This window comes from Lactuca sativa, chromosome 6, assembly GCF_002870075.4.
Source record: "Lactuca sativa cultivar Salinas chromosome 6, Lsat_Salinas_v11, whole genome shotgun sequence".
NCBI lineage: Eukaryota > Viridiplantae > Streptophyta > Magnoliopsida > Asterales > Asteraceae > Lactuca > Lactuca sativa.
Window position 1 is genome coordinate 137,685,547 of NC_056628.2, and position 15,478 is coordinate 137,701,024.

General features: G+C 33.0%; 1 long non-coding RNA gene across 3 annotated transcripts; it reads right to left on the minus strand.

Moving 5' to 3' along the window:
- Positions 1-8,618: 8,618 nt before the first annotated feature.
- LOC111893938 (uncharacterized) lies at positions 8,619-14,959 on the minus strand. Of its 3 annotated transcripts, XR_002851046.3 has the most exons (5): positions 13,840-14,959; positions 13,625-13,703; positions 9,117-9,186; positions 8,951-9,026; positions 8,619-8,882 (listed from the first exon to the last, which is right to left on the minus strand). It is a non-coding gene; the product is annotated as an uncharacterized LOC111893938 (long non-coding RNA). The 3 variants fall into 3 exon arrangements; XR_002851045.3 differs by having other exon boundaries at positions 8,619-8,865; positions 13,625-14,959; XR_002851044.3 differs by having other exon boundaries at positions 13,625-14,959.
- Positions 14,960-15,478: the final 519 nt, after the last annotated feature.

The following is a 15,478-nucleotide window of genomic DNA, read 5'->3' on the forward strand; positions in this document are numbered from 1 at the left end:
AATAAACAAAAAAAAAACGAAAAAAAATGTAAAATAAGATTTCAGCAATATTTTAGCAAGAAAAAAATGAAGAAGAAGAGGTTGGAAGAGGTAGGAAGAGGCAAAACAAGTGTTGCGCCAAGAAGAACACGCACATAGGTTTTTTAATCCGAAGACTTCTGAAAAACAAACAGTTGCGAGATGAAAAGTGTTGCGCATATACTGCGCCACGCAACAATAAGAAGTCTGAAGAGGTTTTTTTTTTCTAAAAAACAAACGCCACCTAAGTAAACCATTACAAATCCTCCCTAATAAATAAACAATTGTTTGCCACATGTCATCTTCTCCTTTATTCAGACACATGACATTTTTTAGAATTTTAGAATTTTCTATTTTTCACTTGTTATTTTATTGTATTTTTCATTTTATTAAATTAAAATTTCACATTTAATATGTAAGGTAAATGCACTACAAGAAACGGGACCTAAGGGACAAAAAATGTCGTCTATATAGGTTAAAAAGTCGTCCCTATAGCTTTCGCCACCATAGCCCCGTCACAATAGATATATTTGGTCGTCGCTATAAATATCGTCGCAATAGTTATCCTTTAGAGACAACATGTCGTCTTTTTCTGGTTCGTTGCTATATGGTGTTGGTCTCCATAGATGAAGTTATAGAGGCGACATGTCGTCTCTATAGGTATATCTATAAACACAACATGTCGTCTCCATAGATATAAATGTGGAGTCATGACATACCCTTTAGCAACAACGGATCATCGTGGTAGATGTACCAGTAGAGATGACATGTCTTCTTTATAGATGAACCTATAAAAGCAACATGTCGTCTCTATAGGCATGCCTATAAGACTAATTTTTTTCTCTATAATTTCCGTTTTCACATTTCAAAATTACTAAAGCAGTAAATTTAGAAAATTGCTAAAACGGTAAATTTAATTGCAAAACATTAAAATACGATATATTTTCAAAACTCTACATTATTGCAAATATTATGAAGAACAAAATTATTAACATGAGGAAATTTTCATAATCATCACATCTCTTATCATTTGTGTGCATAACACTACATTCTATATGATTTATAAAATAACACCATCAACAATGGACTGCTTCTCATCATAGTGTGTCATCAACAATATATTGCTTCTCATCTTAAAGTGCCATTTTCTGCTCCCTAAACCTTCTTGCACTCTTCCCATTTTCATTATCTGAACCTAATCATGAATTCAATTTTAATTATTTTTTTTTTGAAAAAAAAAGGATGAAGGAACTAGGAAAAAGGAACCTTGATCTCGATCCTTGGCTTCTCACGTTTTTGTGCACACAAAGTGAGTTATCTTTTTTCCCTTTTTTGATCTTTTTGTATGCATACTTATATTTTTTGGAGGCTTCATGAACAAGATGTTCAACTAAAGAAAGGACTTAATCAGTATTTTAGCTTCACTTCATTCAACAAACAGAAACATTAGAATCAAGATTATTAGGTTGCAAAATTGCATCTTAATGACCAATGTAGCCTACTCCATTAAACCATGATTAAATTTAAAGAAACTAAAATTCTTTATCACCAATCAGTGACCATGTTAACCCAAAAAAGGAAACTGTAATTCAATCTTTCAACTCTTGAGTGCTATTTATTTTTCCATGATTTTGAAAACCCTTATATATAAGTATACAAATAACTTGTTATAAAGATCAAATTTTATATTAAAAAAAAGTGAACCTTTGGAGGCTTTACAGGGATATATATTTAATATATGAATCCCTTATGAGGTCTTGCATCAAAGACCCTGTCTAACATCCAGTGGAGTTTGAACAGCTTCAACCTCCCCATTGCCAGACCTAAAAAGATAATCATCTATAAAAAAGACATCTTTACCCCTTCAAAAAAAATGAGCTTTGTAACTTATCTTCAGCAAAATATATAGTGTGTTACCTTAATAAACCAGTTGCTGACTGATTGTAATACTCCTCATATCTTCCTTCACTTGCATACTTTCTGTTCTCATGTGTGATATTTTCAATGATTCTTTTAATACTAATGAACCAGTCACTAAGGTCACAAGACATGGCAAAACATCAAAAAGAAAACTAAAAGACCTGATTTGTCAAGGAAAAGAATGAAGAATGATGACAGAATCGCCTCGGAGAAACATCTTGCTGATAAATTTGTCTTTGTTAACTAGAAGAGCTTTCTTATTGCCTTTTCCTATTTTTGGGATCTGACATACAAAAACTAAAAAAAAATCAGAAAATGCATACAAATTTGGAACCATATATTTTCTTTTGGAAGAACTAACCTCAGTCCACATCTCTCTAACATTTTCCAACACCATGTTAGGATTATGAAAAGGGAAAATGACACAAATGTCCTATGAACTTTCTAGGGTTTACCCTTTTAGACCCTAAACAGTTTTTGTGGCCTTATGAGGGCACGAAGTTGTTTTTGTCGGGTCGGTTACATCCTTTTGGCCAAAGTGAAGGGGTCAGCCGGTTACTTCTTTGACAGAATGACATTTGTTGAACAATTTTCTTATATTGACTTTGAATTTTCCCATACTCTCTCTCTCTCTAACTCTCTCTCTCCCTGAAACCCACCTGCAAATAGAGGTCCTATACTCCTGCTGTAACAAGCATCATATCAACAAATAAGGGGATTGAGTTTTTTGTTTAATCATTGACCATCGTTTGTCATCTTTGGTGAACCTCACTGACCATCTAATAGCCACATGACTGCTTCTACTTATCTAGCCGTACCTGATCATCTTCTTCGGCATGAAGATTGGCTATGTTTGTCAACAATCTTGATAACCCACATCTGTCATTGTGGGTTTTGTATGTTCATTGAGTAACACGTTGCTTGAAGTTATATCCACAATTACGTCCAATCTTATGTGCGTGTTTGCTAGCCCAGAAATAAGAATAAAAGAGTAATTTCTTTAATCTTGAAGCTCCAATTTCTTAGAGCTCTGATACCGACAACCACCCACCTTTCTTTCATCTTTCTTATTCATGTAAACAGTGCCTCTCCGCCTTCTCTCTAAATCTTGATTTGATTTTGCAAAAGAACATTACGAACACATACAAATCACATGATACCAAAGGACTATCGAGGGTCAGTGAGTGACCAGAGGAAGAAGGAGCGATTTCTAATTCACACACACATGTACCTTTTTGAAACAATTTCAGATTCATAAACACATACACATATCGTTTTCAGAAACGAAAACATACACATAAAAATCGATATTTGGGGATGAACATATATAAATCGATTTCCAGAACCAAACCTACATATACACTTACATAAATCGATTATAAATTTGGATTTATGGGTTTTCTTTTGAGTTTTTGTTGAGCACTGCGTTTTGGATAACCAAAAAATATGGAGAGAGCGAGAGTAGGTGTGCATGAGTGTATGTTTGTTCATGATTGGATGTGGAATTTTGACTAAGAGATGACGAAGATGAAATGTTCTTTTGGGTAAAAAGAAAAAAAACAGGATACGAGAGAGAGAGAGAGGTGGGCCCCAAGTTTTGTCAATAAAACCGGGGAAAAGAGGTGAAAATGGCTAAATAAACAGGTTCCCCCTACTTGGTTCCTTTATTAGGCCAAAAAATAAGTTAAGTGGCTAAAAGGGTAAACCCTAAAAACATTATAGGGCCTATATGTCATTTTCCCTTATGAAAATTTGTTGAGGAATAGTTAACTTAAAATGTTTTGTTTATTTTTTGGACTGAATGAATTTCTTGAATAAAAGAAATGACCAATTTTCCCTCTGTCAAGAAGTGATGCTTTTTTTACTACCTTCTTTGCCAATGGGTTACCGTTTCTAAGGATGGATATGAACAATGACATTGCTTGAGAATGTGAACCAATGATAACACGTGCTTCCTTTCTTGCTTCAGCAATGGCAAACAATCATGTTGTAATAACTTCTTTTTCATGGGATGAAGAGATGTTTCCATGAAGTTGCTCAAGAAATTGAGCAACCATGGACATTGTACTTTCAGCCTCATCCTTTTTGGTTCTTCCATTTGATGTCCTGTTATGTCATCATAGTGTATCCATCGGTCAACATTTAGCATAAACATACCAAAATGAACATGTTACTACCGATCAATTGAACAAGGGAGTCAAGTTATTAAACAAAGTGAAGAAATTCTTTGTGAATTATTGACCATTATAACGAATGAAATACAGTAAGAAATTCTTCCTTAATAGACAAATTTTCAAAATCCTAACTGAATATATTACTTGACTTGATGTTATATGTTAAAGTCTATACCAATTACTAATCATCTTTTTCATTACTTTCAACCGGTCAAGAAGCACAATGAATACAGAATGACAATAATATCCAATTATGAAGTATGTTCTAAGTTCCTAATTCCCGTTACAGGTTGTCATGACAGTGATCAGTGCTGAAAAACATATCTCGATGAAAAAAAATACCTTTTAATCGCAGAAGCAAAATCCACAGATAAATCAATACTCCAAGCTTGAATAACGAACAACTAGAAAGAAAATTAACCGAAAGTCGTTGATATGGTTACGGTTTATCAGTATTGCATCTTCAAACAAAAAGCTGTGAAACCATAGAAAATCACAATTTGTAATCGGATGTGAAAATTACTAACCTAGGCCGCCAGAGTGGGGCTTGTATTCGTTAGAATTTGTAATCGGATGTGAAAATGAAGTTGGTAGTTAGAATCGTCGGCATTGAAGCTAATCGCCGGTGGTCTTCGACAACTAGCATGAGGATCGAGATAGAGGAAGAAGATTGCCAGGAGTGGGAGGTGAGGAAGTCGCCAGGGGAGAATTGTCGATCGATCGATCGAGAGAGAGAAAGAGTGAGATTGATGATGGAGCGTGTGTGAATTAAACGAAGGGAGCTGCTCTCCTAGTTCTGGGCGTAGAAAGCTATGGGGACGACAAGTCGTCCCTATAGTTATCCCCAAAAAAACGACCTAATTTTATTACCGTGAAATTATTAAAAAAATGTTATTTTTAATTTTTGTTATTTGTTAGAGCGATAATTCGTCGCCACAAGTATTTCAAGAACGCGCCAAATCAATTTCCTTTCCCGCTTAATTAAGATGTTTAGACCACAAGTCGCCTTTGTAGCTTAAAAAGTCAAAAAAAAAGTCGTCAACTCTTTTGTGATGACATGCTGTCCCTATAGGTAGGTAGCCTATAGGGACGACAAATGTTGTCCCTATAAATCTCGTCCTATTCTTGTAGTGATGTAAGGTAATATATATGTATGATATTTATTAGAAAGAGTTTATATATATAATGTATTCAATACATTAAAGCTTCATTAATTTTAATAATTTAATATTTTTCTTATTTTTCTTATAAATTCAAACTTTTTAAATTGTTAAAATTCCATATTTAATTTTTTTAAATAAACTCATGTAATATATGAGTCTCACATCTAGTGTGTGAATATGTATGTAAATGTTTTGCAAACAAGTAGAACAATGTCAATTTACAAAGTTATCATAAAACCCATTACAAAACCTGCCATGCAAAATATTCATATAACCATAATAAACCTTTACAAAACTATCAATTAATTAGCAATCTATAATATAACCATGAAAAAAATATTTAAAACATTACTACAATATATGAAAATACATTACAACATGATGGTATTCCATTAATTAACAGGATAATTACAGCAAAAATCAAAATTAAAAGAACATAATTCAACATCTTCGACCAATAGATCTTTCCTTTTAGTTTCTCCATTTCCATCTCTTTAATGATAGGTTGAAGCTTATCCTCCAACTAGCTGAATCTTTTCCTTAAAAAAACTTGAACATTTTCCTAGTAACAAGTTGAAGCTTTTTGCTAATTCATTTTCTTGCATCTTAAAAAGATAATCATTACAACACTGGCATGGTACCTCGCGGGGACAATTCACAATAACGACAATCCTATTCTAATAAAAGAATAGTTTTAATCTCCTTTTGACATGTGTCATCATATTAGGACTTCTAATTAATACACATTTTATTCTTTTTTTGTCATGTGTCACACTATTAAACCTCTTAATTAATGTATTAATGCATGTCACTTGTCAACCTATTAATTATCTATTTCAAATTTTAAAATTTTCACGTTAATTACAATAAATTAATAACAATGCAATAAAAATTAAAATAAAATTAATACAAATTATAAGGTGATATAATTTCACATATTTATTTAAATTAACGATTATAATTGATTAATAATTTTGTGTTCTAACTATTAAAGTTTAATTAATTTTGTAGCCGTGGTTTTACGGGTTATAAACTAGTAAATGTATATTTCAATCCGTTGAAAATAACAGCAATAACATGTATCCTCCTACAAATTCAAAGAAAAATATAAACCACTTTCACATATATAGCTAGACATCAACTTTAACAACTACTTACCATAAATTTAGGGCCTGCAGTTTGAAACCTCCTTACCATCGAATATTAGGGCACGTCTAAAACCTCCTTGGTTTCTTATTGGTCATGAGGTTTTCCTTTTAACTGATTGTACACATTCACAAAGTATCAGACTTGTTACCTCATCATAATCCTGAACACGATTCGTGGTGTTATGGTATGAAAATAAAGAACATAATCTTCAAAAAGTTTCAACGATCCCACCTTTAATTTTGGTCTACAAGAAAAATATGTTTGATCAGAAATTTGTTCCATCTCAATCGTATATGTAAAGCAACTAATTAAGGTTAAAAAAATTTAGTTAGGAAAACATGTCATGACACTAAAAAATTAGAAATGTAAAATATGCCATGTCTGAATTCCACTAGGATGTGGGAAACCGACTAAGATGTGCATTGGCCCATCCAAATGGTCAAATGGTTACAAAATGATATTTTGAAGGTCCTATTTAGCACAAGTTGATGGTCACAAAATTAAATGATATGCCTTTTAAACCCAGATTAGCTCTTCCAAATGGTCAAATGGTTCTAACACCTAGTAACACACTGAAGCATCATATGCTCATGTATACAAATGGATGATTTCTTTCCATTTTCTCAAAAACCAATAAAAAATGCTTAAAGGTTTCATAGCTTGAGGTCTTAATTTAATGGATGAGTAACTCATCAATGATGATAATTCACACTAAAATTGTTCTCACTAAGTATGTCTCAAGATTAACACAGAGATTGCCTCTCTTTTTCTCTACGTGCCAAAACCTAAGTGACCAATGCTTGGGTATGTATACCATTTCACAAGGATTTTCTCATTTAATTATCATATTCAAAAGATAAAATATAACTAGTCTTTCACAAATTACTCTTGAATCCTCCACAATCAATGGTCCTAACATTCAAATTCAGATCCTTAGGCCATCCATCTTTCAAAATGCTCCTATAAGAACAATGATCCACTAATCTCACGGGGAATGCAAAGGTGGATTGATCAAGCCAAGGATGAAACAAAGGCTATGTTTAAATGCAACTATGTGCTTGGGACTCTGCTTAAACTCAGAAATGACCGGCCTTCTATTCTCTGTAGAACTAGTCTAAAACAATGTTGTGCTCTTTTATGTTTTTCTGCTCCAATCATTTTTGGTATTTGTGTTGCTTTGTCTTTTGATTTGGCTCTAGTAGCCATTCCTTCATGTTATAACCCGTTTATGGAACCCAAATGTAATTTAAAAGGGACCATGTATATATGGCCAAACACATGACGGGTAATCAAAACCTCTTTTCTACTTATTAGGAATATGATGGCTGTAATGTCGTCTTTAGTAATTCCAAATTAATGTAAGGTAATAAGCCATGGTGATATTATGTGCAAAAAAAGTGAAAGAGGAAGAAATCATTATACATAGTAAAAAACATATTTATTCAAATGTTTTCTTAGCTTCTATTATTTATAGTATATTTAAGTAGCTAAATGCACCTTCAAGAATTCAAGTGAAGCTGTTTTATGACTTGTACCTACAACACTTCCAAGAAAAAGAACTAGCTTATGTGTGAGCTATAAACAATACAATGTAAACGTATTTGATTGAGTTAGATAAAACTTATATGTAGCATTAGAATCTCACTTGACAACGGTGACGAATTAAATAACTTGATTTTTAAATAATAAAACCCTAGGCGCCTTCATGGATGAACACAAACAATGATCAAGGGAGTAACTAATATCCGCTTGTGTTCCACAATATACTTATATTATATATTTACTTCTTACTGGAAATAATCTCCTCTCTTGTTCGACAACTAGATATTTAATGGCTCACTGGCTTAAGTGGTGGCATAAATTTCTGCATCTCAACTGATGTCGTCGCTAAAATGTCGCTAATGGTGCCGTTTCACAAATTTGAAGCTGTCATTAGTGATTCTCTGTTGATTCTTTGGTTTTACAGGAATGACATGTGTTTCAAGAGCACTTGTAAAGCTTTCAGAGGTGTTATATGTCCCTTTTGTGGTGTAGTGTTAGAACTCAAAGGGTTGGGAACTTAAAATGGCACGTTTTCATATATATATATATATATATATATATATATATATATATATATATATATATATATATATATATATATATATATATATATATATATATATATATATATATATATATATAATGGTCACGTTTTCCTAGCTTCTTGCTAGTTTTAATCCAATTCTTGCTGTTTAAAAAAAATCAATATCATTTACACGGGCTATGTGTCCCACAAACAGTAACAAGTACTTTTTTTAATGGCAATAGGATATTTCAATAAATAAGCCAAAGAGCTAGCAAGGTGCTAGGAGTACAAAGCCATAAAACTATCATCTACAAGATTGCTACACCAAACATACCAATTTAACACCCTACCTGCTTGTCATTGCCAACAAATCCTGATCATTTCAAGAAGCTGAAAGAAATTCAGATATTTGACATTCACAAAGAAGATTAAGGAAAGAATAGTTCGAGTGTGCATACCAGATATAACTGACCATTATACATGTAGAAGTAGCTGGATACTTATCAGCCAGTTGTCATTAGGAATAGGATCTCCCTTCACAGGACGAAACAAAGGAAACAGAATGATATGAAGGTGTAAATAATTCTATTTAAAGGCATTATCCTCCTCTCTTAACAGACATACCTGAATGTTGGCAAGGAGCACCACAACATCTGGACCGAATGATACTTATTGGAGCAGAAAATGTGATATTCTGGAACAAGCAAAATTGAACAAGGTAAGCTTTTTGTTATATATTGTAAGAATAAAGATTTCAAATTCTAATAAGTTCACATGCAATTTCTTGGCTTAAGGAATCAGGAGGTTCTAAGCATATTATTCCATCCTATATAGTTTAAAAAGTTCAACTAAATGCTCAGATTCTAATTCATTATTGTCAGCCCATATTCAAGTTTCCAAATGTCCTACATTCAGCCATATGCATAGCAACATTCTATCATTAACTCAGGTCAATTTGTTAAGAAGACAAGCCTTCTTCAAGCAGGAAACATGATACAACTGTAGATGGTGCATGAACTCCTATAAATGTTCAAGATGAAATCATATTCAAGCAAATCTATTCTCATGATTGTTTAACTCATAAGCCCTCCAGAAAGTAGGCTCTTCCAACTTTAAATGCTGAAGCAGGACTTCATTCTTCCACTAAACTCTTTAGGTGTCTTTATTTTATAGATGATAATAAATGTGTACCCACATAACGAGATATTGGATGAAAGGAAGATAAATAGAATGCTTAGCACTTGGAAACAAGCAATTAAGGCAACTCATTGAAGTGGGATGGTTAACTCCAGTGTAGACTTTAATAGAACCTTTTGGAAGAGGAAACTTGTTTCAACATATATAAGGCCACTAAAGGAGAGTTATTCAAATGAGAAAGAAGTGAGGCGAGATTTGTGAGAAATGAAACAAAAGCGTGTACAAGGACTATGTTCATGATCCTTTTTTGAGATAGAAATAAGTTATTGAGCCAAGTCAACATAGTATAGTGCCAAGTTCAATCTCGCCTTGACACTAACACCGGATTTAAGCTTGCAATTATGCTGAAGCTCCATCGAGCACTCAATAATTACATAATATATACAAGGCTTGCATGAGCAGGGTTATCATTTTCCACACTTGGCGGAGGTCTTTTAGAGTAATGCAGTCACTCTACCCTCGTCTAAGGGAGACTATCGCCATCTACCTCCTCCTTACCTCATCCAAATGGGATTTTTGGGGTCCGTTGCCATTGTTTTACTATAGAAGACTTGTATGACTCACTAGTTAAGTATAACATAACCAATAAATAGAACAAGGGAATATGGGACCACATATGCTTTTCTACCATGACAATCTCACTCAAACTAATGGGACCTACACATAAAGCTCGCAATGCGTTGACCTGGGTTGGATTCGGGGTCAAACCATTTATTAATTGGGTTGAAGAGTTTAACCCAACTCAACCTTTCTGATAAATGGATTGTTACTAGGTCGATCCGTTTATGTAATTTTCAATCCAACCTATTAAATAAATGGGTGAAACTCGGGTTGACTCATTTAAAATAAAAAAGTAAAAAAATTAACTAAAGATTACACCACTTAAATTAGTTATAAACTTAAATAAACTTTCAAAGTATAATAAAAGCACAATCCCAATTCACAAATACAAAGATTTTATTCAAATAACATTAAAGATATGTAATTTTGAAATGAATTTGAAAAGTAACTAGTATTGACGGCACAAAGAAAAAAGATGGCGATTAGGATTGTATTTTTTAAAACATAAATAATAATAGAACATTGTAGTTTATAAATTAATACTTCGACTAATATATGTTAATATTTAAATCATTATTAAATTAAATATATATTAAAGCTAAATGGATCAGTGGGTTGAAAAAATTTACCAAATCCAACCTATTTAATTAAATGGGTTAGACAGGTTGACCCATTTATCCTAAATGGGTTGGAAATCTCAACCCAGTCTGCTGATTTTGGGTTGGGTTCAGGTTGAGTTGGTTGGTTGGGTTGGGTTGATTTTTGCCTTCTCTACCTACACATATTAGTACAATATATAAGCCTAACCAACACTTGCAAGTTCACACATGAGACCATAGAAAGGATTTCAACGCCCCTCTCTAAATGAGAAGCAAAATGAGCCATCTACGTATGCTCCACTTTTGTTGCCCTAGTTTATTTCTATGGCCGATCTATCACCCAACCTCCTTAAACAACTTGCAGAATTGGCACGACTTACTAGTCAAACTTGACTTGAAAGCCTACTCAAGTAGCTCGAGATTGACTAATATCGAGTATTTTGAGTTGGCCTCGTGTTGGCTCGGCTCGATTGTGCACCCATAATAGATAGAATGTTATTTTCTTACACAAAAAAAAGGTAATGATGTAAGGATGGTATATTTTACACACTACAAAACACTTGGTATATAGTTATTCTTACTAGAACCTAATTGTTTATAAAACTCTCCTTGAAGTAAAAGTGCCATTTCAAACAAAATTAGTTATAAGAGATATATAAGCAATGTGGGAGTGTTCAACTTTCTTAGTAGGATTTCTAGTGAGGTGAGTATACTCATGCAAGAAAATGGAATGGCCAACAAACAATGGACATACCACTTCCTTAACAAGATTTCTCAGGATTATCTTTATCATATGTAGTCAAGTCATGTCCAGTGATCCTAGCAGGTTCCCTAGAGGCAGATGAGCTTCAAGAATGATCATGAGAAAACTAGTCCTACAGTTATTCACAAAAAGGCGACAGGATACATTTTAGTATAATTTAAGCCAATTTAGGACACATGTCAGTTTTATAGCTATGGTTTCACTATGATATCTCATCGCTTCCTGCTGCCAATTTGCCTGAAAGCCCATTTTAAGTTTTTTCTATACATCTTTGTTGCAGGGAAATTGGCTCAAAGTGTATTTCCAATTTTAGGTTGATGATGAGCAACATCTTCCCATGTATCTCTTCTTTTGTTCTTTTTGTATCCTTCTCTTTTTTATTACAATTTCTATTTCACAGAACTTTCCTCTCCACAATGTCCAATGGCATAGCCATGTCTTCAGATCTTCAAGAAACCATATAGTAATGCCACATGAAGAAACTTTACTTGGGATTTAAACTTTTAGCTAATTTATAAGATACAAAATTTCTACATCCATTAAAGCAATTATTTTATCACTCTGGAAATCAGCATTTAGCAACAATTGAAAAGCAAAGCCTAGATGGGGTCCCCCTAACCCCAAGTCCTCTTCCAAGAGCCACACCAGAACCAATAGAGATGGTGAAAAGAAAGAAATTACTCCATGATAGTTGATTCAAGAATAAAAAGGCACTTAAAATTAGCTCAATAGATAAACAAGGATTTGACACGCCTTGAATCTTTTAAATGGTATGATATAAAATCCTCCCGACAAACTACAATATTGTTATTTTAACATTAGAAGTAGAACAGAGTCAAGTTTGTAAGCTATGCTATTAGAAACCAATGGTTCCTAAACTAATAATTTACCATTAAATCATATATAAACATTATAAGCATATCGACCAAAAATATTGAACAGAATCAAGTTAGTAACTATGTTAGTAAACAATATAGTTTATAAACTAATAAAACATTAAGCCATATGAAAATTAGAAGCATATTGACTACAGACAAGAAACGTGTATAGGAATCATCCAACAACATTGTTTAATATATAGACTAACAAACAGATTATTAAATTCATAGAACATATAAAAATAAGACTGGTAATTTTGAACACAATCTCCAACAAAGATGTTTGTTTTACTAAAAAGGAACATAATCTCCATGATAGAAAGACAGTAAAGTATGGAACCTTTTGTTTCCCATATCAAGTATCAATCTCTAGATTTTAGAAACACGGAACTTCATATTTAGAGTTTTTTTTTTTAAAGAAAGGCAGTAAAACTTATTTGCATAAGTGTTGCTTACTTCAATATATAGCATTGCTTTAAGTGATTATAACTTGCCAGCTTCATTCATTAATCAAATGCAGTTGTGACTCATATGAAACAGAAGAGTTAAACTACTAACATCATTAACTAAATATACCAATTAATGCTTACTTCCTTGACAAACTCCCTCTAAAGATCATGATCTAGATCTACATACCATACATATTTGGTGTAATTTCTTTCAGGTAGACCCTCTTTCCTGGATTCGAAAGAACCCAACATTTGAAACCAAATACTAAAACGACAGATTGATCACACATAAAAGGGGGAAACTGTTGCTTATGCATATAATGAAAACTATGATTTTATTTCAAACATTGGAAAAAACTATTTGGATCCCTATACCCTCTAGGGTTTTCTAGAACATTTCTAATTTGATAACTCTAGACCATTTTTTGTTCCTTGAAAAAGAAATAGGTCTCATAAACAGTAAAAATTGCACCTAAAGAAATTTTAGCAAAAAATGATGGGTTCAATAAGCGATACAAACAAGATGCAAAAGACAAAAAGAAAAAGAAAAAAGAAATGTTATACTGTGACACTAAAAACGCAGTCAAACTGATATGATATAACAACAGATGTCATGTCAAAACACAATAATTAAAAGGGTGATCAAAGAGTTTACTAAAGTAGGTTAGAATCATAGTAACAGAACCTTGCTTTTGGTACTTTCTCTGGATCAATATCAGCATTCTCTATGATCTTGACTTAGTTTCGAAGTTCACATAATACATCTGCAAAAAGACAGAAAATGGAAGAAGTAGAGGGGGATTCTCCAACAAAACCCAAACTATAAACAAAAAGAAACCGACTTCTTGAAGTTTCCAAAACAAAAAAGAATTATCGAAAGATTTGTCAAACAGCTAGTACCTTAAGTAGTGTGGGAATAGATCTGAATCAAGAACAGAAAATCCAGTCAAACACCCAAAATTTCTGGGGGGAGTTATCGCATGCGCGAGGAAAAATTAAAAAGGAAAAAGAAAGAGAGGTGGAGGACCATTCTAAATAACGTATTGTTAAGGCGATAGTTGCATAATAACGTCAGTTTTCAGTTGATTTAGCACAGTAAACCATGAAAAGTCACGCTTTCATCAAACTAAACCCTACTTAACTAGTCATCAGTAATATTATATTCAAATACAAGAATTTTATATTATTTGTTGGAATCCAAAACAAACACACTAACAAGACTATTTCAGGTGTGAGGTGTGCTTCTTCAACAACCCACATCCTTTATTTTTTCCAAAAGAATCCAAGGGAATTGACATACAGACATGTATAGACACAAAAAGAATGTTTAGTTTTGATAAAAAATCAGATCATACAAATCCAAGATACAAAAGTATCAGCCTAAGGGAAAGGAAAGGAGGGAGAAGCAAAAGAATGAAGGTGACAGATAGAGCAGTGAGCACCCAAAACAATCATACAAGTAACTTCGGTACAATTAGCCTTTGTGTGCTCACTCTCTTCTGTCAGCTCTATTTCTCTCCCCACAAGTTTACAACTTTCCCAAATAGGGTAATTAACCAATGCATGAGATAAAAGAAAAAAGAAAGGGGAGAAGATTTCAAAGTCAGATCTGAGAAGACGAAGCAAAATACCCATTTAAGGAAAGGTACCCTGAAAGAACATCTAGGGTTTGGGTCAGTAAAGACAGAAATAACCCCACAAAGCCAGAACATGAAACAAAGCATCACTGATACCAAAACTCTTACTTTCTGAGTGGTATGATTAAGGTATTAGTGTACTTGGTGTACTTGGTCGATGATATATAGGGGTTTTCTCTCTCCCTCTAACATGCGGTGGAAAACTGGAATGTGAGGCAGGTTTTGTACTCATATCGAACAGTGCCGACGGCCACCACATACTATAGGGAATCTGGAGAGAGAGAGAGAGAGAGAGACATGGTCAGGGTCGATGAAGGGGATGTGATGGGTGATGAGATGAACAGCTCCAGCGACTTTCTGGTTCTTATCGCCTTGCTTTTGGTATTATAGTGGTTTATTAATTAATGTATCGACATTTTGACGTCAATAATTTGAGTTTTATAACCAAACGTAATGACCAAGATATTTTGCCTTGCATCAACCAATCATTTACATGAGTCTTATGGTGTTTGAATATATAATACTTTCTAGATTTATCCGAACCCAAGATTATTAGAGAGATAATTAATTATACCGAATCTAATTATCGAGAATAGAGTTTTTAGGTACGTGTTAGTATATAAGTCTTAAAAAACTTTAAATCTAATATTCTAATCTAAATCTAGTCTAAAGTATCTAATAAAGAAGAATAAATGGGATACTATTGAGAATCGATGGCATGATGTAATTCCAAAAGAAAAATTAAATATCATATCCTTTCATTTTTTATTTTTATTTTTGTTTTTGTTCCTATAACAAAATGACATGTGAAAATATAGGGGATAATTAATTTCTCATACAAAAATGGTTTTATTTCATATGTTATATTATCTATAGTATTATAACATTATTGTAAGAAATGA